Source organism: Pan paniscus, chromosome 2 (assembly GCF_029289425.2).
Source record: "Pan paniscus chromosome 2, NHGRI_mPanPan1-v2.0_pri, whole genome shotgun sequence".
In the NCBI taxonomy this organism is placed as follows: Eukaryota; Metazoa; Chordata; class Mammalia; order Primates; family Hominidae; genus Pan; species Pan paniscus.
The window spans coordinates 165270761-165295099 of NC_085926.1; the positions used below are offsets into that span (position 1 = coordinate 165270761).

Below are 24339 nucleotides of genomic sequence, written 5' to 3' on the forward strand. Positions count from 1 at the left end.
TGAAGAAAAAGGGGAGATTATAATTCTGAGTCATATTATTCTGCCTGTTTCCTTTTGTAAAGCCAACAGAGAATTTAGTCACCTTTCTGGGGATAGCAAGGATATAACAATGTCAGCAGCAAGAATAGCAAAGCACAAAATTTTAGACACCTAATAAAACCAGAGGAATACAGATAAACTCCTTACTATGCAAAACTTATACTTCCTTGTGTCTTTTGGTCATTCAGTTTTTTTTATAACTAAATACCAAAAATTTAGTAGTGATTTGGAAAAATTTCTAGTTACCTGATTTATTAGACTACATTATTTTTCTGTCTACAACCCCATTTTTCCTCACACAAAATACCCAATATAACCCAAAATTGTCCATGATGGTTTGATGATCCTTCTACACATGTTCCTATTTTGAGAAAGCAACCCACACATCAAAACCTACTGCCACAGAATGGAAACAAGGAACGTGCAATGCTCTATACAGGTAGAAACTCAGAGCATTCGGCCAGAGGTGCAAGAGAACACCATTTGCAGAATGGGAGGTTTGGGAAACCACTGTTTACAAGATGGGCCACTTTTTGTAACTGAAAACTTATCTAAGTTTAGTTAACTCTTCTAATGACTCAGATCATGCTAGGCACAAGACTTAAAAACCATACCATAAATAGGGATTTTCCCTTACTGTAGCAATATTTTGAAAGGGTCTAATTAGCAAGCAACTTTGGGTGAATTAACATGTTTAGGCATTTAGTACCATAGTACTTAGAAATCAGAGACCCAAGAAAGAAATGTTAAATGAGAATTTAAAATAGTTGCTTTTAATAATTAAAAGAATTTTACTTTTCACATTTCTTCTATCTGTAATTATCCTTATTTTAAATATATATATATTTTAAAATATTTTAAAAATTATAAGGCAAGAACTGATAATACATGATTTCTAGAATAGTATCTTGTGCTGGAGTGTCCTACTAAATAAATGTGTGCCACATTCTCATAGCAAAAGCTCTAAAAGTAAAGCAGGTATTGATATAGTTTGGCTGTGTCTCCACCCAAATCTCATCTTGAATTGTAATCCCCATAATTCCCACATGTGGTGGGAGGGCCCTGGTAGGAGATAATTGAATCATGGGGACAGTTTCCCCCACGCTATTTTCGTGATAGTAAGTTCTCATGAGATCTGATGGTTTTATAAGGGCCATCCCCCTTCACTTAGCTGTCATCCTTCTCTTTCCTGCCACCATGTGAAGAAGGATGTGTTTGCTTTCCTTTCTGCCATGATTATAAGTTTCCTGAGGCCTCCCCAGCCCTGCAGAACTGTGAGTCAAACCTCTTTCCTTTGTAAATAACCCAGTCTTAGGTATTTCTTCATAGCAGTGTGAGAATGGACTAATATAGGTATTGACTTCAGGTTGCATTCAATCTTTCAGCCAAACAAGATATCTGATAGTAAAATACTGCTTCAAGGCGCTAAATGGTACCCAAGTTGCCCATTTTTTATGCTCTATAGGCAGGTTCTCTTGAGAACAACTGAGAAAGTTTGCCTTTAGATATCAAGGGACAAGATACCATTTTAAAATACTTTTGATTAAAAATAATAAACAATATTAAAAGGTACTGAATTTAAGGTCAGAAAACCTAGGTAGACTAAATTCACTGGATTTAAAGTCATAAGATCTTTGTGTGATAGAAATCTCTGAGCTTCAGCTTATCCATGTAGAAAATGGTAAGGATCCTCTCCCCCTCTAATTTGCAGGATATTAAACAAAAGGTGTCTGATTTGTGACTTGACTTGTCAAGCTGTGGGCTTCTATAAGACCTCCAGAGAGCTCACGGTTCAGGGAAAGGGGCAGCCTTAGAAACTACCTAGAGAAGGCACAGCCTTAGAAACTACCTAGAGAAGAAAATGGAGCATCAAGATTGTGCTTTACCCTTAGCATCTCTGCTTTCATCTTTTTTACATAATGAGCTTTAGTGTTTACCTCTCTGCTCACCAAGTTTTATTCTACTCAATGCTCAATTCGAAGGCTGCCTGTATCATGAAGATTCCCTCCATCGAAACCAAGCTTCTCCTCGTATAGAAAGACCATGTTTATTAAACTCATTTGCTATTGTATGTTACCTTGTGTTATTTTTTGCATCTTTGTTTATATAGATTTTGTTTCCCTAAGTAGCCCAAATATTTGAGAGTGGTCCTACCATTGACCTTTGAAACCCCAGCAATCAATACAGTCCCTATACATAATGTAGTGCCAATAATAATGTGCTAAGTATGTAATTTTTTTTCTACTGCTTTTAGTTTTTTGCACAACCTACACTACGGAAAAAATTAAACACGCCCTCTTTCCCACTTCAACTAAACTTTTTGTTTCCTTTTTTCCATGTTTCCTAACGATCTTGATGAGCAATCAACAAATATACATTGAACACTCTCTCCCTGCCAGGTGTCAGGTTAAGCACTGAGGATCAAGGTCAACCAGACAGGTATAATACCAGTCTTCACTGAACTTACACTCTGGTGAAGGAAGTAGGTAAAAATTAAAAAGCGAATAAAATAATTGCAAGAATTATTAAGTGTCTTGAAAGACATAAAGGAACTACTTTCAAACAATTCATTTGTAATACAATTGGTAAAATTATGACAGGTCAGGGCAGCCCTCTGTGTAGACTATAAGATAAACTAAATTGGAGAAAGGCAGAGGGAGTCATTACATTTGCATAAGCATACAGTTTGTATAATTTTAATCCTGTGTAGTTTCAACTTTACTATATTTTTTTAATGAGCCTTGTTAACTTTAGATTTTAAGTCAAGCTATAAAATATATATAACTGAACCTTATATACCTGAGTCCCTCTACTGCTGATTTTGGGAAGAAAAAATAAACTTCCACATCTTCAGATTTCTCAGGAATCGGGCACCCCGCACCATAGCCCTTACTTGTGAGGAGTAGACTTCAAGAAGTAAGTGGGTGCATGTGAACGCGCAGGCAGACTAAAGGCTACAAAAGGGGATGAAATATGGTTTCTCAGGGTGCCAAATTTTTCATAAGGTGCAAATGACTTCAAAGGATAAAAGGGGCTAGTATTTGAAAGGGTCGGGCTGCAGAAGGGGTACAACTGATGCAGTCCCCAATTTCACTGTCTGGGGTTCACTCTTGATTCATTTATCCATTAGCATTTTGGGCTGGGAAGTCTTTGGTGTATACCAAAGGCTTTCAACTCCTGAGGCCAGGGCCCCGTCCTGCTGCCTGCAGGCCTGGCACTATGTCAGCCTATGGCAGGAGCTCAGCAAACACTTGCTGGGCCGGTACCTCCAGCTCCACCCGAGCTGAGTCTGCTTCCCAGCCGCGCTGCCCGCTCTGCTCCCCGCACCAACTAGCCCGGGCTTGCTGCCCGCTAGGCGGACTCAGAGACCCTCCTCCCCTCTCATCCACCCGCAGCCAGACAACCCACCTGGAGACCCCAGCCTCTCGCGTCACCACCGCCGGATGGCCGCGGATAGCTGCCGGGAGTTTCCGTCTTGGTCTCCTTGGTTACCGCGTTACCTCGGTACCCATAGCAACCAGAAAGCTGGGTTCTGCCACTGTCCGCCGGCAGAGGGCGAAAAGGAGCCTGCGAAATGAGAGAGAAGGGTGATCACAGGAAGGAAAAGGGCGGAAAAACTCAACAGGCTCTGGAAGCTTTCCGCCAGAGAGGATCTTGGAGATTAGGTATGTGCTAAACCTGAGCATGTGTCATATTCCAAGCACAAGTGAGAGACTTATATGTCATAGTTGATTCTTCCTCATAGCAAGCCGGCTTAAATCTAAAAAAATTAAGGCACAAAAAACTTGACTATCTTAATCCAAAATTACAAAGCTAGCAAATGGCAGACCCACAAATTAATTCAAGGAGTTTAGTCTCAGAACTCCCACATTTATGCTATGTTTACATGATTTATCAAAGGCTACCATAGGCAAAGTCAATAGAGATTCCAGGTCTCTTCAAAAGTCCAGAACTCTCTTTTCTTTGTACCGAATACATGACCCGTGGAGTCTAATGCATATAAAACAAAAAGCAAAAGCAAATATATGCACACACACACACACACACACACACACACACAGTTAACCCACAATTCTCAACTCAAATCTTCTTTTCCGAACAAAGCTGCACCTGTAGTGAATTTATCTTTGGCTTCCTAAATATGCTGTTTTTTATCTCCCTTTTTAAATACTGCAAGTAGGATGTGTGGTTGGTACTGCACTGTATAGGCTTCTATGCTTAACCACATTGCATCTATCTCGGTACCAGACTAACAATCCTAACTATTACAGTTAATGTACTAATCTTTACACCATTACTTTTGACATTACTATGCCTGCCAATACCCATTATAAAAAAAAATAATGATTTCACTTGGCATATTCAATTATATAAGATTACAACCACTATGGATAAGAGAAGACAATGGTAGTCTTCTGGTTATAAGTCTGGATTTTGGAGTCAGGCAGATTCGAGATTGAGTGCCAGTACTGCCACAACTTACCTGCTGTGTGACCATGAGCAAGTAACAATGCTCAGTCTAACTGCTTAAATGAGATAACAGTACACTTAGTCCATACGTAATGTAGTATGGAAGAGTAAATGAAACAATAAATATTAAGTATTTAGCTGTAAGCCAGGCCCATAGTGAGTGCTTAATAAACAGTAAGAAACAGTGGTGCTGGTGTGGCTATGATGGTTGCTATTAACGTGTTCATGGTATAACTTTACCAAGTCCTTCCTTTAACTGTAATACAAGAACAAGTTTCAGGTGGATGTGCGATACTACTGGTTTTCTTGCGCAGACTATTTCCCATACAGGTGCGCTCTTCAAATTACCAAAGATATATTCAGCTTTCGTCCATTTACTGATCTATTCATTTATTTATTTATTTATTCCACAAATATTTATTGAAAGTCCATTTCCTAGATCCCAAAAATACTGGAGTGAAGAAATCGTCAAAGCCCCTCCTATTTTCAAATATATTTTAACAGGAGCAGAAAGGCAATAAACAAGTATAAACGCATGTCAGCTGCTATGAAGAAAACTAAAGCCAAATAAAGAAATAGAAACTAATTGAGTTCTGTTTTAGGGTAGATGGCCAGGGAAGTATCTGAATGCAAGGAAAGAGAAAGACATGGGCCATTAGAGGAAGAAAAGTCCAGAGAGAACAGTAAACACACGTCAATTATGTCCCAGTAAAGATTATTTTGCAAATAACCTCTCCTCACTTCTACAAAGGACTTTTACTTCAAAAAATGATTCTTACAATGCATTTACTTGCACAATAGTAAAATTAAACTCATAAAAATAATGTATAAAATATTCTTGCACTTTTTGAAAGCATTAAAAGAACATTATCTTATATTTAGAAAAATAGCTTATGCACAGTTATGAAAAGGCAAAGCAGAGACAAAAACTAAGCCTATGCTAAGTCACATAGTAAAATAAAAAGTATGAAGTGCTTGTCTTTCAGAATGATGATTAGTGACAAAATGAAATGAAACATGTCAAAACAATTACAGCTCTAGAGAGATGATATTCTCTCCACTGAAGCAAAATGCGTTTAACTGGCACACCAGCAATGCCGCACACAGTTCACCACAACTATATCAAGAGCACAGTATTCCTGAGGGTTTTTCCAAACTCATGCTTCGTTGTGCCACTGTGGAGACAAGGTTTGAATACAAGTTTTCTGAACTGGAGATATTCAATTTAAAGAGATAAAAATTACCGGCAATGCAGAAATTAAGAGCACAGATTTACATGACTCATTTTCCTAAGCTTGAAATAAGGGTCAGGGACTGTAAACAAGTATTATCCAAAACTTAGAAATAAGGTAAAGCCAAAAACAGCATGTCTTTTCAATGCCATACTAGAATACTGTTTAAGATAATCTGAGCATTACATGATTTTCTAAAAAAAAAGTGTTGCTTTTCTTATCATTAACTATTGATAAAGTCTCTGTGTAATGTTGTATGTTTATTTGAACATTTTTTCACCTGCATTTTTCATATCATTTGTATCTGGATATGTAAATAATGTCTTTCCTTTAAATAAAATAATTTCGAAGCTAATGGTTTTATTGCAGTACACAACTTTAACCAGTTTTGTATCTAACCTAGAAATCTCATACTAATATTTTATCTCAATTCCTATATACAGTCAGCTACCAAATTTTCTTTGAACCAGCTTTACCATTCTAATAATTCCATCCTTAATGAATTAAACTGTATCGCATGTATATTCTCTACTTAAAGAATATCTTGTTTTTAAGTATTGCAATTATATTTTGATAATACCAAATCTTTGGAAGAAAATGGGACAAATATCATATCTGCAGCTTTCCAGAAGTATTCTCTCAATTTCCATTTGCTCTTTGGCCCTTCGGATTCTTTTATAGGCAAAAGTTTGTGGGCATTTCAAGGTAGCAAAACCAAATTCCTACCATCTCCTTTTTTACAAGCCCTGAAATGTGGTTTTACTTTTACATGAAGCATCTACTTTCTTTATGCCTTGGTAAATGCTAAATATAACATCCTATTACATATGTATGGGGTTTTTCAACTTGTCAAGAAAACTGAGCTTTAGAGGCAACATAAAATTACAAAAAATCTTTAGCAAAAACTAAATTAGTATGATATAAATAAATTTAAATGCATCCGAATGGCTAAACTTGAGGAAGAATAAAAAGAAACTTAGAGTTAAGAGGTGACATTGGCCTTTTATAATTTTTCTCCACTTTGTAATTTCTGCCTATCATCCATGACACAGAATTTCTAAGCAAATAAATTTTCATAACACAAGGCAATTATTACTGATGCTTCACAAATGGAGGAGAATCATCAGGGCCTATGATAAATTTTCGATTCCTGCAATGTGCAGTGTCTTCCAAATTGAAAAATAAATGTATAGCCTTGTTGAATGAGCATAGTTAAATTTAATCAACATTTATTCAACACCTGTTCTATTCCAGGCATGGCCCTAAGATAGGTACAAAGGTGAACAAAGACACCATCTCTGTCCTTGAGTAATTCAAGTGAGAGTTTACAACTAATTAATATGTAAGGTATTAAGTACTACGTTCAAAAAGAATGGGAGCATTACATGTTTGTGGCATGGGCAGAATTTCGAGTTGGTTCAAACATAGTATATGTGGCAAAAAGATAAGAATGAAAAGTTGTGCTAGGAGCACATTAAAAAGCACTTTGAATGTTACCCTATTCACAATGGAAACTGTGAAATTTTCTTTTCTTCTCTCCTCTTAATACCCTCAAATAATTTTTAAAGCAGATCTTTAAGCATCTCAGTATGTGTATAGCCGCATCTTTCAAGGGTAATTCTGTTGGCAATGTAAAAATAGAGCAAATGGAAAAAAGGAAGACAAGAGACACTTTTAAAATATGGTTATATTAGTCCAAGATAGAAATAATAAGTCTTGAATAAATCAAGGCAGAGGGCAGAGGCCAAGTGAAACAGTTTCCAAGGATTTTGTAAACTCCCAATAGGGCTTGGAAAGCACAGATACATGGTTAGCTAGGAATATGGAACAGAGCTGCTTATCTCTACATTTGATAGCTTGGTAAATAAGTAGATGGTACTGATAACCAGCCATGGAAGAGCAAGAGAATAAATAAGCTCACAGAGAGTGGGGTCAAGAAGGCAGGGCAGACTGAGTTTTTACTTTTGCAATAGCAGTAGGGAGGAATACAAAAATATAACATAGCTCTAGTTACTTAGGAGACAACCATATATATTAGGTTACCATCAGCATGTAATCAGATAGTAACCAGAGCTGAAGGAAAAGTTTAAATTGTCCAAGGAGTCCTCGGAGAAACTACAGAAGACATAGTATTGAGAGAGGCATTCATTCAGCATTCCTAAAATAGACCAATATAAAACCCATACGTGACCTTCTTTATCCAGCAGTGTTTTTACTGCAGGGTCTCTGCAAATGAGGTTGGCAACCTGAATGAATTTATTCCTGTAATCATCTATTCTTCGCAGTGTTCTCGTGCATTTACTGCAGACAAGCATGCACTACATCAGCTGGTAGAAAAGAAGAACTAGCACTGGTCATCGAAGCTTGCATTGCCAATATCAACATTCCTAATACAAAACTTTTTAAATTGTTGGTGTATATATGGGTCCAGAGAAGGTGAAGACACAATTCACATGATGGAGTCTTTAGAAAGTCAGTTTCAAAAAACAGAACACTTTATTTGAACATAAATAACATTGTTTTCGCTATAACCTCAATTTAATACAATCATGTGTCTCTTAATGATGAGGATATGTTCTAAGAAATATGTGATTAGGTTATTTTGTCATTGTACAAACATCAAAGAGTGAACTGACACAAACCTAGATGTTATACACCTAGGCTATTTGGTATAGCCTATTGCTTCTAGACTGTAAGCCCTTACAGCATGCTACTGTACTGAATACTATACACAACTATAACACAATGGTCAGTATTTGTGTATCTAAGCATATGTAAACACAGAAAAAGGACTGCCAAAATGCGGTTTAAAAGACAAAAAAAAAATGGAATACCTATATAGGGCACTTACCGTAATTGGAGTTGGCAGAACTGGAAGTTGCTTTGGATGAGTGAGTAGGTACTATAGACTTTATAAACACTATAAACTTAGGCTACCCTAAATTTTTTTCTAAAATTCTTTTTTTAATATAAATTAGCCTTACCTTCCTTTAACTTTACTTTATAAACTTATAATTTTTTTAAACTTTTTGACCCTTTTGTAAAGACAACTCAAAACAAACACATCGTACAGATGTACACAAAATTTTTTTTCCTTGTATGCTTATCTATAAGCCTTTTTCTATTTATTCCTTCTAATTTTAAAACTGTTTTTGTTAAAAACTAAGACACAAACACATGTATTACCCAAGCCCTACACAGAGTCAGGATCATCAAGACATCCCCAGGCGATAAGTAATTTTTCAGCTCCATTATAATCACATGGGGCCACCATTGTGTATGTCGTCCTGTCATTGACTGAAACTTACGTGGTGCATAACTGTATAAGGTTAGTGTTTCTTAGTTCCACCTAAGGATTGATAAGCAGATATGGTGGACAACAATAATCTGCCACTCTTCCTTCTGCCTTTGCCTGACAACAATCTGTCAGTCTTGGCAGCCATGTTTCATTATGTGACCCAACCTACCCTTGTAATGGTTTATTGAACAGGAGTCCAAACTGAACCAGTCAGATACTCTCCTGTGAGAATAAGAGATTGAGATTGAGAGAGAAAATCATGGGGCAAAAATATTCTGTCATTTGGACAGAAGAAAGAAAGAAAGGATAAAAGGTAAAAAAAGAAAAAATAAAGGAGGGGAGTAGAGGCAGGGAGAGAAGGAAGCAAAGATGAGAGACAGATTTCAGATTTTCTGGAAATTTTCCCCTTCCTGAAGACTAGCTACATCCAAAAACGATACACTCCTGCATCTTTAAAATAAAATTCTCTTATTAATTACTTAAACTAGGATGGATTGTTTTGGTTGTGCAGAATAGAGAACCTTGACTTAAATGACTACCAGAAGAATCATAAAGTAAAACCAAAGTAACATTCTTTATAAGGAAACTCCAAAATATAGATTCCCAGAGAATTCTTTTAAACAGCAGTAGAGCATTGATCTGTAACTCTCATAATTGCAAATTAATATTCTTGCATAGGCATATATAAGGGAGTTGTTCTAGCATGCTTTTGAAGTCATCTCCTCAAAAAAAACTAAAATCTCTTGTTTATTTTTTAATCACTTAAGTTTCTTAGTTTATTTGCTTTAAGTTTAGCTGTGCCAGTTTTGCTAGCAAACAATTATTTATAATTGATATAGCTTTAGGGAAAAGCTAATCTTAAAAAGAAAAAAGCTGGCATTTCAGAGAAAAAGTCATTTGTTTCTGGTCCTTGCCAAGTTTCAATAAGTGTATCATACTGTCTTCTTGAGATTTATGCACTGTTTGCTGTACTTCATTTGGAAAATTTGCATTTTTCTCTTACGCACTCAAGCTAGGAAGCACAAAACAAGAGTTACAAGGTTTGTTTGACATGAGATGTCTAACAGTAATTTTCTTTCATCAACTTTATTCTCTTACAGTTCCAATCCCCAAGGGAAGATTTTTCATTAGATTTTGTAAAATATTTTATAATAACTGCCTTACCTTTGGGAAAGTTACTGCCACACTATTTCAAAAGATTTGTCACAACTTTGTCCATAAGAAAGGTATCATTCTTATGCCCATTGTGAGTTAATATTACCCGTGTACCCATTTTCACATTAATTCAGAAAATTACAATGCACCTAACATGGCTAGCTTTGGTGAAGGTAATGCTCATTCAGATATTCACCAAACACTTATTGAGGACCTACTATGCTTTAGGCATTCTTACAGATAATGGGCATAACTATGAACAAGAAAGATTTGTATTCTGTACTTGTGAAAAATATAGGCTAGATGAGGGACACAGACAAGAATTCAGAATAATAACTGCTAAAACTGTGAGAATATTATCAGAAAAAGGATACTTGCTCAATAGCTGGGGCTCAAGAAAGACTTCTTAGCATAATCTATAATGATGTTCAATGTAGCATAATGATTTTCAGTCACAATGATGTTCAATGTTGGCCTAGTCTGTTGCGTAGGAACATCATACTGGTATGGAGCGTGGGTGAAATTACTGTTCTGGATAGAAAAAAGAAAGCATATACAAATTTCCCTGCAGTGAGTTAGAATATAAGCACAGAGAATCTAAAAATTTCTAGCATTACTGAAACATACAAGGGACTCAAGAGACGTTGAGAAAGAGAGAAGAGGTGGAAGGAAGTCATACAATTCCGCGAAGGGAAGATTCATTAAGAGGTCTTCGCTGTTGTATAGGAGATACTAATGGACTAGGCCAAAGCAGAGGAAGCAAAGCTGAAGGGAAGTGAAAGGAGCTATTAGTTATCAAAATCTTATCAATGGACTTGGAATTAACTAGATGAGAGGCTGAGGAGTGAAGGATGACCCACGTGTATTTATGGGTCTGAAGATACAATTTAAAATGATTCAAACTACGCTGAATTAAGGAACATTCATTTATTAATTCAAACATGCCATTGGATACCTACCATATGCCAGGTATTGTTTTGGAAGCTGGCACCTTGAACACAAGTAACAACCTATTTGTTTTCATTAAGTTTCTATTTTATTGGAAAGAAAAATATACACCGGTTTTAGTTTATTTCATCAAGAGAATAAAACAGATCAAAAGACACCTTTCTAGGATGAGATCCTATTTTAGGTAGAATAGTCACAGAAAACCTCTCTGAGCGACATTTGCAAAGAGCCACGTTAAATGAGGAGAAAGCCACGCGAAAGTCTGGAATGTTTCTAGAAGAGGAACATCAATATCCTAGGGTGGAACAAATGAGAGTGTGGTTTAAATGTGGTGAAAATGTTAGGAGATAAGACTATATGGAGGGATAGGCAGTAAGATAGGAGATGAAGGCCAAAATAAGGGGTTTGCATCCCATGCCAACTAATATAGGGAGTTACGAACAAGCTTTAAACAGAGGAGTGACAACTGATTTATATTTTTATAAGATAACATGGGCAACCAGAGGACATTGGCTATAGAGAGTTAAAGACAGGGAGATCAGTGAGAATATTAATGCAATCTTCCAGAAAAGACAATCACTAAGTTATGGTATTAAGGACTCAATCACTGCATTAGAATGCAGGATGGCTACTATGACACGATCCGACATAGCAATAGATTAAACAAAATAAACATTGACCTCTCTCTCACTTAGCATGTAAGTGAACACAATCCAGAATTTAGTTGTGTCCAGAGGGTAAAAGGTACCTAGGCTCCTTCCATTGTGCTGTTCTGCCTTTCTCAACATGTCACTTTGTATTTACTGGTCTAAGATAAATGACCCAGCTCCTGCCATCAAGCTAGCGTTCAAGCCAATGAGACTCAAAGAAGAAAGACAGAAAATGAAAGCACACCCTTGTTTGTTTATTTAATAATTAATATGTGAAGATCATGTCTTAAATTTGCATTTCTTTTATAATAAGCTTCAACATTTTCTAATGACAGTTTGTATTTCTATTTTTGAGAATTGCCTCTTTTCTTTTCTTTTTTATTTTGCTTTATGTTCTGGAATACATGTGCAGAACATGCAGGTTTGTTACATAGGTATACATGTACCATGGTAGTTTGCTGCACCTTTCAACCCACCATCTAGGTTTTAAGCCCCACATGCCTTAGGTATTGGTCCTAATGTTCTCCCTCCCCTTGCCCCCGACCACCTGACAGGCCTCAGTGTGTGATGTTTCCCTCCCTGTGCCCATGTGTTCTCACTGTTCAACTCCCACTTATGAGTGAGAACATGCAGTGTTTGGTTTTCTGTTCCTATGTTACTTTGCTGAAAATGATGGTTTCCAGCTTCATCCATGTCCCTGCAAAGGACATGAACTCATTCTTTTTTATGGCTGCATATACTCCATGGTGTATATGTGCCACATTTTGTTTATCCAGTCTATCGCTGATGGGCATTTGTGTTGGTTCCAAATCTTTGCTATTGTAAATAGTGCTGCAATAAGCATATGTGTACATGTGTCTTTATAGTAGAATGATTTATAATCCTTTGGGTATATACTCAGTAATGGGATTGCTGGGTCAAATGGTATTTCTGATTCTAGATCCTTGAGGAGCTGCCACACTGTCTTCCACAATGGTTGAACTAACTTACACTCCCACAAACAGTGTAAAAGTGTTCCTATGTCTCCAAAGCCTTGCCAGAATCTGTCATTTCCTGACTTTTTAATAATTGCCATTCTAACTGGTGAGAGATGGTATCTCATTGTGGTTTTGATTTGCATTTCTCTAATGACTAGTGATGATGAGCTTATTTTCATGTTTTTGGCCACACAAATATCTTCTGTTGAGAAGTGTCTGTTCATATCCTTCACCCACTTTTTGGTGTTTTTTTTTTCTTGTAAATTTAAGTTCCTTGTAGATTCCGGATATTAGACCTTTGTTAGATGGATAGATTCCAAAAATTTTCTCACATTCTGTAGGTTGCCTATTCACTCTGATGATAGTTTCTTTTGCTGTGCAGAAGCTGTTTAGTTTAATTAAATCCCATTAGTCAATTTTGGCTTTTGTTGCTATTCCTTTTTGTGTTTTAGTCATGAAGTCTTTGCCCATGCCTATGTCGTGAATGGTACTGCCTAGGATTCTTCTAGGGTTTTTATGGTTTTGGATCTTATGTTTAAGTCTTTAATCCATCTTGAGTTAATTTTTGTATAAGGTGTAAGGAAAGAGTCCAGTTTCAGTTTCCTGCATATGGCTAGCCAGTTTTCCTAGCACCATTTATTAAATAGGGAATTCTTTCCCCATTGCTTGTTTTTGTCAGGTTTGTCAAAGATCTGGTGGTTGTAGATATGTGGCATTATTTCTGAGGCCTCTTTTTTGTTCCATTGGTCTATATATCTGTTTTGGTACCAGTGCCATGCTGTTTTGGTTACCATAGCCTTTGTAGTATACCATAGCCTTGTAGTATAGTTTGAAGTCAGGTAGTGTGATGTCTCCAGCTTTCTTCTTTTTGCTTAGGATTATCTTGGCTATACGGGCTCTTTTTTGGTTCCATATGAAATTTAAAGTAGTTGTTTTTTTTTTTTTTCTAATTCTGTGAAGAAAGCCAATGGTAGCTTGATGGGAATAACATTGAATCTATAAATTAATTTGGGCAGTATGGCCATTTTCATGATATTGATTCTTCCTATCCATGAGCATGGAATATTTTTCCATTTGTTGTGTCCTCTCTTATTTCCTTGAGCAGTGGTTTGTAGTTTGCATTGAAGAGGTCCTTCACATCCTCTGTAAGTTGTATTCCTAGGTATTTTATTTTCTTTGTAGCAGTTGTGAATGGGAGTTCACTCATGATTTGGCTCTCTGTCTGTTATTGGTTTATAGGAATGCTTGTGATTTTTGCACATTGATTTTGCATCCTGAGACTTTGCTGAAGTTGCTTATCAGCTTAAGCAGTTTTGGGGCTGAGACTATGGGGTTTTCTAAATGTACAATTATGTCATTTGCAAATGAAGATAATTTGACTTCCTCTCTTCCTATTTGAATACCTTTATTTCTTTCTCTTGCCTGATTGCCCTGGCCAGAACTTCCAATACTATGTTGAATACAAGTGGTGAGAGAGGGCATCCTTGTCTTGTGCCGGTTTTCAGAGGGAATGCTTCCAACTTGTGCCCATTCAGTATGATATTGTCTATGGGTTTGTCAACAATAGCTTTTATTATTTTGAGATATGTTCCATGAATACCTAGTTTATTGAGAGTCATTCGCATGAAAGGATGTTGAATTTTGTCGAAGGCCTTTTCTGCGTCTATTGACGTAATCATGTCGTTTTTGTTATTGGTTTTATGTGATGGATCACATTTATTGATTTATATATGTTGACCCAATCTTGCATCCCAGGGATGAAGCTGACTTGATCATCTTGGATAAAGTTTTTGATGTGCTGCTGGATTTGGTTTGCCAGTATTTTATTGAGGATTTTTGCATCAATGTTCATCAGGGATAATGGCCTGAAATTTTCTTTTTTTGTTGTGTTTCTGCCAGGTTTTGGTATCAGGATGATGCTAGTCTCATAAAATGAGCTAGGGATTAGCCCCTCTTTTTCTATTGTTTGGAATAATTTCAGAAGGAATGGTGCCAGCTCCTCTTTGTACCTCTGGTAGAATTTGGCTGGAAATCTGTTTGGTCTTGGGCTTTTTTTGGTTGGTAGGCTGAGAATTGCCTTTTTGGAACATGATTGACTTTTAATTGTTACCATTGGTCTGTACTATAAATAAAGTCATCTTTCTTTTCATCAAATTTATTCAGATATATATACTTTACATACAATAAATCACAAATATGTTAAATTTTACATTTCAATGACTTTGACAAATATATGCTGTATGTCTGTATAACTACTACTAGAATGAAGATATATTAGAATTTTATATATAGATAAATCAAGTAAACATATATATAAATCAAGATTTATCTATATCTAAAATCCTATAAAGTTTCTGTCTATCCCATCCACTTGAAATCAATACTCTCACCTACATGAAGCTCCAAGATAAATATAGATATATTTATCTATACATAAAATTCCCAAAATGTTTCTGCCTACCCTATGCACTTGCAATCAATACCCTCACCCACCTGAAGCTCCAAGAAACCACTGATCTGCTTTTAGCCACTAAGGAATAATTTTTCTGGTTTTAGAATTCATTATAAATGGAATCACACAATTTGTACTCTCCCATGTAAGTCTTCTTTAACTCAGCATAACATTTTTGTGATTTACCCATGTTAATATGTATATCACCAGTTTGTTCCCTGTCATTACTGAGGACTATTCTATTGGATAAATATAACATAATTTATTTATATAATTACTCTTTAATGAACATTTAATTGTATCCAGTTTGTGTCTATTATTAATAAATATGCTGTAAACATTTATGTGCAACTCTTTGTGTGGAAGCATTGTCATTTCCTTTGGATGAACTGTTAATTTCTCTTGAGTAAACATCTAGTAACAGAATTGCTGAGTAGTATGGTAAGTTTATATTTAACTTTATAAGAAACTGTCAAACTGTTTTCCAGAGCATTTCCACCAGCTATGTATAAAGTTCTAGTTGCTGCTCCACTTTTTTAATAAGCATGATCTGAAAGTTGCATGATGGCTTCAGCCTATATCCCACTGAAAAGAGATTAGTCATTGAACTCCATCTGCCTCCTACAAAAGGAGCTAGAGATATGGTCTGTAGATGAGATGCCAGGTGCTCATCTAAAACTCATGGTTTCTATTACACAGAAAGAAAGACAAAAAGAAAGTGTTGGTGATTGACTTCATTTGAAGCAGAGGAATTAAAACGGGCTTCCAGATTTTAGGTGGATGTTAATGCTGTTAACTGATTTGACATGTTGAATTTGAGATGTTAGACATCGAAGTGAATGGGTAAGTAAACTGTTTAGTGTACCAATCTGAAGTTCAAGGCAGAGATTAAAGCTGGAAATATAAACTTGGGAATAATCATCATACTAAAGGAACTTAAAGCCATGGGATGGAATGAGGAATAAATGTAGGATATTGTTTCCATCCAATGATGCAATGATTTCATGAACTATTTTCAGAGACCAAGATGTAAGTATAACTAGAAGAATGTTAGCTAGCCTAAAACAAAACAAAACCCCCTTTTGCCCCTCTTTCCCTGGGCAATGGAGTACACCACTTAAGGATTACATTTTTCAGCCTCCCTTGAAGCAAAGTCTAGCTATATGAATAAATTCTTACCAGTGAAATTTGAGTGACATAGTCCCCCTGCCAGTCTGGATGCTCATCTTCAGAGAAACCCTATGTAAAAGGAAAAATTAACTTCTATGTTATTTAAGCCACTATATTTAGATTTTGTTTGTTTAGCAGCTTAAGCTCCTTTTAGCATCTTAACCAATTCAAGAGGCATATCAAATAATTTCTTATGCTCAAGTAACAAATTTCCATTGCTACTTATTTTATTCATTTTTATTGATTTTATCACGATCTTGCTTATTTTTTACCAAAATTGCTTATTTGGGTTTATTTTTCAAAGAGTGGGTTAAGTTGCTCGTATTTATAAACTGCTCCAAGAAATAAAGTAATAATGTTACCTTGCAGAACGTTAATAAATATTTTCTTCACGTACTTGTGATTCTTTCCAGTCATTGCCTCAATTAGTTCTTGATGCTAGAGTGAAAATAAAAGTTAATGTAGTTGTTTGCACTTCACTGAAGAAGAAACTAGAGATATTAAATTATTTGTCCATAATAGCAAACCAAGTTAATGGAAAAGGTGGAAGTAAAATGCAATTATCTCACTTCTATTTTATTGAACTATTAGATTACAAGTCACAACTAATCAAAAACATGATACAAGAGCTAAAGCCGCGTAACCTTTTTATGGTGAAGACAGCCTAAAAATTGCCCTTCCACATGTTTCACATTTTATATCCATAAAATGTTTCTTGTAAAATTATGCTTATTGAACTTTTTCACTAAGTTTAAATAGATGTAAAATAGATACAGATAGATAAATGAAAATGAAGAAAGTATTTTAAAAGTAGAATATATATTTTATCCAGATTTTCCATACATACCAAAATCCGTTTATATCTGGATGTATTCTCTTCCAGTTCTTTCTCTATTTATATAACTAATACTTTACTTTTTACATAACTATAATTAATTAAGTATAAATTCAGATGGCATTTAGTATATACAGTGCTTCTCAACACAAGTGAAATTCAGCAGAAATCCATTGGGTGGAGTTGTACTATAACTAAACGTTTCAAAGGGTTTTTCAGTGTTCTCTTTTTAATTTTTTCCTCAATCTTTACATAGCTAATGGCTAAGCAATATTTGCTATTCGAAGACTTTAAAACTGTTTTATCCCCACTGGAAATAGTTGGAGATTGTTGGCTTAGGAGTTATTTTCTTTCTGATTGTATCAAGTAGAAGCCACATGCATATGGACACAATTTAGGATTTAATAGTCTTGACAAAGAATACAGTTGCTTATTTTCCCCAAAAATAAGCAGATTAGAGAGGTTAAGTAGAAAATAACAATTGACTTGATAAAAAATGCTGTTCTGTCCTTTCATCTCTCAAACTCATTTTTTTTTCTGCCATTGGGAAGAGAGGTAAGAATCTAATATTCCAAATCCTCTGAGACAAAAGGTTACACGGCCCAAAGAAGCAAGCCTTCATTAATGTTGATTCATTCTAATAGATGATACAGAAAGCTGCCAAAAACTTGACATATTGAGAAATTAGTTCCTCAGTAAAAGGTTTATTCCTGCATGCAGAATCAGGTTAATCTCTCTCTAGCAGTATTTCTGACTTAAGTGCTCATAAATATCAAGGGTCCAATCATGGAAATTCTGATTTAGTCGATCCGAGGTGGACCTCAAGAATCTGTTCATTTCAGGAACACCTGCGATGGTCCAATGATCATATATGGAAGCACCACCCTGATGGAAGGACAAATTAGATGAGTGAGTTAGCTCTGTCTTGTGAGCCATGAGTTAGCTCTGTCTTGAGAGCCATGGAAGGAAATAGAAGCATATTAAAACCAACCTCTGGTTCAAGCATCCCAATTAACTCTAATACACTTATCCTCTGAGAGGAGACCTAACATTTTCTCTTTTACTTTCTAAATCTTGTTCCCTAATCCTCTCAGAAATGCTCCAGTTATTTATGCAACTAGAAGAATGAAGGCCAAGATTGAGATGGAAAAAAATAATATGGAGATTTATAGATCAAACTAGATAGGTGTTTCCTTTGGCTTTTTAAGAATGAGTAAAGTTATTTTTTAGAAGGAAATAATGTTCTTGAATATCACATGCTTTAATTTCAAGTTTTATAAATAACAGTTGTAGGTTCTGGTACTAACTGGTTTTTCTTGCAATACTGGTCTTTTTATACAGAAATGAGGATGTGAATGCTCTTTTACTGGGTGTACAATAACAGGCAGGAGTGCCAGAGTTAGAAAAGCAGCCTAGTACCATGGAAAAATTATAGAGTAAATAATTCTGAGATCTGAAGTGGAATCCTGGCTCCTCATGCAGCAACAATGGACAGATTCTTAGCATTCATTTATAAAATATCAGCAATAGTGATTTCTAACCTTGTCAGGTTGTGATGAGGTTCACAAGAGTGCACATAATAAAAATACTTTGCAAACTGTAAAGTTTTGAAAATCACAATAACCTTGTTTCTAGTGATGCATTCTCACTTCCAAGTCACTATCAAAAGTACCACCCACCAAAAACTGTGCATATGGATTGAAGGCTGAGGGTTCCCTTCAATTTTAGCTTATTTTGCCTTTTTGTCTATGTATATCATAAATTGCAAATTTGGAAGAGCTATTGCAAGAATAGGGAATTAAGAGAGAAAGCCATGTAGCCTACTTTGGTTTGAGGAATTGGCTTACCTGGCATATAAGGAAACTTCTGCATGACATATATGGAACCTTCTCCCTCTAGCTTCCTGGAGTCTACTTTAAGGCTTGGGTACAAACCTCAGTGAAAGTATTTCTGTGTTTTATTTTGCCTCCATTGTACCTTACTCAAAAATCACTTGAGGAAGAAGACAGTTGTCATGGCATGATTGCGGAATTCATTGTTTTCCTGGCAAAATTTCTCCTTACTAGTGCTCAATCTAATCCATGCAAAAATACAGTTCCTGAATAGATCTAAGTTATGCTGACTGTATGTTTGTTTGCCCTCATAACCATCTTTAGTCTTTATCTGCCCTACAGTCTTGCAGTGGAGCTGACTGTTGCAGGATGCATTTCCCTGGCTCTGTGTCAGCTACTCCTACCTGGGTTCTGTTGTTGAATGTATACATGAATGACAATGGAAATCTCTTTGCATAGTTGTAAGCCTGAGTGATTGAGAGAATCAGGATTTCTATGCTGTGCAACTCCAAGGGGCAACATTGACCTTGAAGCACACTTGAGTGGCACATAGGATGGCACAGAATGTAGCTCCTGTAGCCATGTGTAGCAACAAGACATGAGGCAGAAGGCTGCCGGCATTAGATTGAGCACTAGCAGGGAGAAATTAGCAGTAAAAATGGTATTTTTTTTTACCCAGATTGGGCTTATTTTTAAGTAGTAGCACTTCATTTTGTATTGCTTTGTTTTGTTGAAACTAAGCACGAATGCTTTGGCATGTGAAAAACGTTTATGGTTTATGAATGAGAGTATGTAACTGATTAAGTAAAAATAAACTTCTAAAATAGACTTGATGATAATGATACCCTAATGTCTTTAAAGTTTTGTTAATGAACATTTGAATTGAACAAAGTTACTTTAGAAATTTTTCTTGCCCTTTGCTTCCTGAGAGCAAAAATATGAGGAAGACAGAGATAGGGAAAAATTACTTCAGGAATATTTTATTTAAGTCCTGTGAAAAGCAGAGACCATTTGTATCTCCTTTTAAAAATGCTGCTATATGTTTTTCCTTTTCACAGGTCTTATATTAAATAAAATATTGCCACAATGTCATATCTGGTTATTGTTATTGGAAAAGACCAGGGAGTAATGCCCAATGCTCTTGTCTGACATGGAAAGGATGGCATTGCTCATTTTTTTCCCTTTTTTAAATTGAAACCTTGAGTATTTAATTTATAAACATAAAGCATTCAACTACTCACCTTAAGAATTGCTAAGATATTAGTCATGAAGAAGAGGTTCTTGATGGTAAAAAAAAAAAAAAAATTCTGACTCCTTTCTACAAAATGCTTTCTCCTACATCTCATTTGTCTTCCCTGACTGCATTTTCTTTGCATTTTTCTGGGTTTTTCTTACAGCCATCAATTGACTTGCTAAGTTTTGTTTGAATGAAGAACCCCACCCTGAGTTTGTCAATGTTCACAAGTCACCTCACATACACTGTATGGATGGCCCATGAAGTTCTTTTAAAAATAAATAAAATTTTATTTCTATCCCATTCCAACATATGCACATGCACAAAAACACACTTTTTTCTTTTTCATGTCATGAAAAAAATTATCAGAATGGATTATTCCCTTACTTTATCTTATTTGAAAGATTGCCTGGTCTCATATATTAATATTTCATTCCCAAATGTAACATGTCAAAGTAGAGAGTTGTGTTGACCAGCAAGAAGTCAGAGGGTAAAAAATTTTTCTGCTTCCAGGAAAACTATTGTTAGTACAGTAGTCAATAAATAAGAGAGAAAGGCAGGAGAGAGCCTTTTATGCTGAGAGAAATGCAGACGATGACAAAACTTATAAGGCTAAGAAAAAACAAATCATCTTTAGGAGAACTTTCACTTGAAATGGCTTTGCCTTTCAAAAGGAAAAATGTCCTGCTGAATCAGCTTCATTTGGAGAAATAAAAAAAAAAACTCTTATATGATTTTCAAAATACTAAACAAACTCACTCGCAAAAAAAAAAAAAAATAGGTTACATGTGTTTGCTTGTAAAAATAAGTTTAAGCTCAGCAAATTGCAAATTAAGGAGACAACAATCAAGCAGAGAGGATGGGGGTAAAGAAACAAAGCATGTTTGGGCTGGCAGCATCCTGACATCTAAAAGAAAAATGCACAGAGTTGGTAGTGTGCCCATTTTGTTCTGGCACTTTGTTTCATGAATGTGCTACAAGAAGAGAAAAAAAAATGAACGAGCTTCAATTCTTGTTCAGTCATAGAGCTGTTCAGTCAAGCAAGATTACAGATAATGAATCTCTACAATGGAAAATTGATTTGTGGGCTCTCAAATTTTTCATTTTGTTTATGTTTCAGAAATGTGTAGCTGTGTCAGAACGTCTTACCCATTTTTAAGAATATTTTATCACAGCAAAAAAAGAGATAACTTGACTTTAACTGTGAAATGCAAATTCATTTTATCTTGAAGTGTCAGATATAGTATTGTTCAGTCTACAACAAATATAAAAAGGCATAACATTCTTTAAAGGGCCCAATAACATAGTCAATAATATGCTTTTATTATGGAAAATAAAATATCTTCACTGCTTCAGAAAATTATTCAGTCTGGATTTTTATGAACTTTAGAATTATAGGCCTTAAATTATGATATGTATGTCCTATTAGCTAGAAAATATTTTCTATACCTAGTGAATTGTATTATGTAATATATATAAACCTACTGTATAAATATTTAATGAGCATTTATTATCACTAACTGGTTGGATTTATTACCTAAAGAATTATGATAGCACATGAAAAAAATTCTTAGATATCTGATATTTGCAACCTCTTAGCAGAATTTTAGGACATGTGTTATACCAGAAGTAAATTGTTCTTAAGTAGTCAGGGCATTATCACAAGATGTTATGATTTGAATATTTGTCCCCTCCAAAACTCATGTTAAATATTAATCCCCTGTGTGACAGTATTGAGGGATGGGGCCAGATTTTTAAGAAGTGATTGGGTTATTAAGGTTCTTCCCTCATGAATGGGTTAATCTATTCATGGATTAATAGATTAATGAAATACTGGATTAATGGGTTATCATGAGAGTGGAACTGGTGGCTTTATAAGAAGAGTAAGAAAGAACTGAGCTAACAATTAGCGTGCTCAGCCCCCTCACCATGTGATGCCCTATGCTACCTTGAGACTCTTCGGAGTCCCCACCACCAAGAAAGCTCTCACCAGATGCAGACACTGGACCTTAAACTTCTCAGCCTCTATTTAGTAAGAAAAAAAAATTCTCACTTACTCACTCATGCACTCACTCATTCATTCACTAAACATTTTGTAAATACTTTGTAGCAATAAATTTCTAATACCACACAATAACAACTCCCATTTATAGAGTACCAATTGTATGTCAGGGATTGTACCTTTTCAGTTTCAGAAAATTTAATAAACTTGCTAAAGTTTTCAGAACTACTAAGTACAAGCCCAGTCCATTTAAATCCCAGTACATCTACAACTGAAACTAATGGTCTTTCAACCACTCTAAGCTGCTTCCCTTCTACTATTGTCTACTCTTGTCAGTAGCTTGCACTCTGGTGCTAGAGGTAGGGAACATAATTAAAATTAACATATACTGTTATGTGGCAGGTACTCTGAAAGAGCATCAAGAAAATCTGACTGAAAAAAGATTGACTGAGATGGGCGCTGGAGTATAAGCCAGAGTTTCACAGGTAAAGGAAGGATGGGAATTTTATGCCATAGGGGGAGACTTTAGCATGTGCAAGGTCATGGAGGTAAGAGAAAATATGGTATACTCAACAAGATTATTATGTATTCATAGTGACACAGAATCTACACCATTTTTTTAACTTTTATTTTAGACTCATGGATACACATGCTTGTTTGTTACAAGGGTATATTGCATGATGCTGAGGCTTGAGGTATGATTAAACCTATCACCCAGGTAGTGAACATAGTACCCAATAGGTAGTTTTTCTAGCCCTATTCCCCCTCCCTCCCTTTCTCCTCTAGTAGTCCTCAGCATCTACTGTTCCTGTGTGTCCATGTGTACTCAGTGTTGAGTTCTCACCTATAACTGTGAATATTCAGTATTTGGTTTTCTGTTTCTGCATTAATTCGTTTAGGATAACTCTCTCCAGCTACAACCATGTTGCTGCAGAGGAAATGATTTCATTCTTTATGGCCGCATAGTATTCTGTAGTGTATATGTACTACATTTTCTTTGTTCAATCCACCATTGATGGAACCCTAAGTTGATTCCGTGTCTTTTTTTATTGTGAATAATGCTGCAGTGAACATACACGTGCATGTGTCTTTTTGGTAAAATGATTTGTTTTCCTTTGGGTGTATACCCAGTAGTGGGATTTCTGGGTCAAATAGTAGTTATCTTTGTAGTTTTTTTAGAAATCTCCAAACTGCTTTCTAGAGTGGCTAAACTAATTTACATTTCCACCAACAGTATATAAGCATTCCCTTTTCTCCGCAGCCTCACTAACATCTGTAATTTTTTGACTTTTTAATAATAGGCATTTTTACTGATGTGAGATGATATCTTATTGTGGTTTTGATTTACATTTCCCTGATGATTGGTGATGATAAGCATTTTTTCATATGCTGGTTGGCCACTTGTATGTCTTGAATTGTCTGTTCATGTCCTTTGCTCACTTTTTAATGGAGTTATTTGATTTTTCTTGTTGATTTCTTGCTGTTTAAATTCCTTATAGTACCGTGAACTCCAAATATATAAGACAGGTATCAGTAAATTTAGAAAGTTTATTTTGCCAAGGTTGAGGGCCCATACCCGTGACACAGCCTCAGGAGGTCCTGACGACACATGCACCAGAGTACAGCTTGGTTTTATACATTTCAGAGAGATATGAGACATCAGTCAACATATGTAAGATGAACATTGATTGGTCCAGAAAAGCGGGCCAACTCCAAGCAGGGAAGGGGCTTCCAGGTGTAGGTAGGTAAGAGACAAATGGTTGCATTTTTTTGAGTTTCTGATTAGCCTCTCCAAAGAAGGCAATAACATATGCATTTATAAGTGCGCAGAGGGGTGACTTCGAATAGAATGGGAGGGAGGTTTGCCCTAAGCAGTTCCCAGCTTGACTTTTCCCTTTAGCTTAGTGATTTTGGGATCCCCAAAATTTATTTTCATTTCACAACACAATCTACCACTATTTATTGACACTAAATGAATGAATAAAATGTGGTCCTTGGACTCAAATATTGTATTGTCTTTTAGAAAATAAATCCAATAAACAACT

The 24339-nt window shown here is 35.7% G+C and overlaps 1 protein-coding gene across 15 annotated transcripts in view; it reads right to left on the reverse strand.

The window, feature by feature from the left end:
* ZBBX (zinc finger B-box domain containing) overlaps positions 1 to 3606 on the reverse strand; it is a 140327-nt gene extending 136721 nt beyond the window's left edge. For 7 of the 15 annotated variants that reach the window (XM_055110649.2, XM_055110642.2, XM_055110637.2 and 4 more), the window contains exon 1: positions 3448 to 3573. The gene's annotated coding sequence lies outside the window, so the exon portion shown is untranslated. Of the gene's footprint in view, positions 1 to 2838; positions 2994 to 3447 lie in introns of all 15 variants that reach the window. The other 8 variants (XM_055110640.3, XM_055110639.2, XM_055110646.2 and 5 more) reach the window with 4 other exon arrangements.
* Positions 3607 to 24339: the final 20733 nt, after the last annotated feature.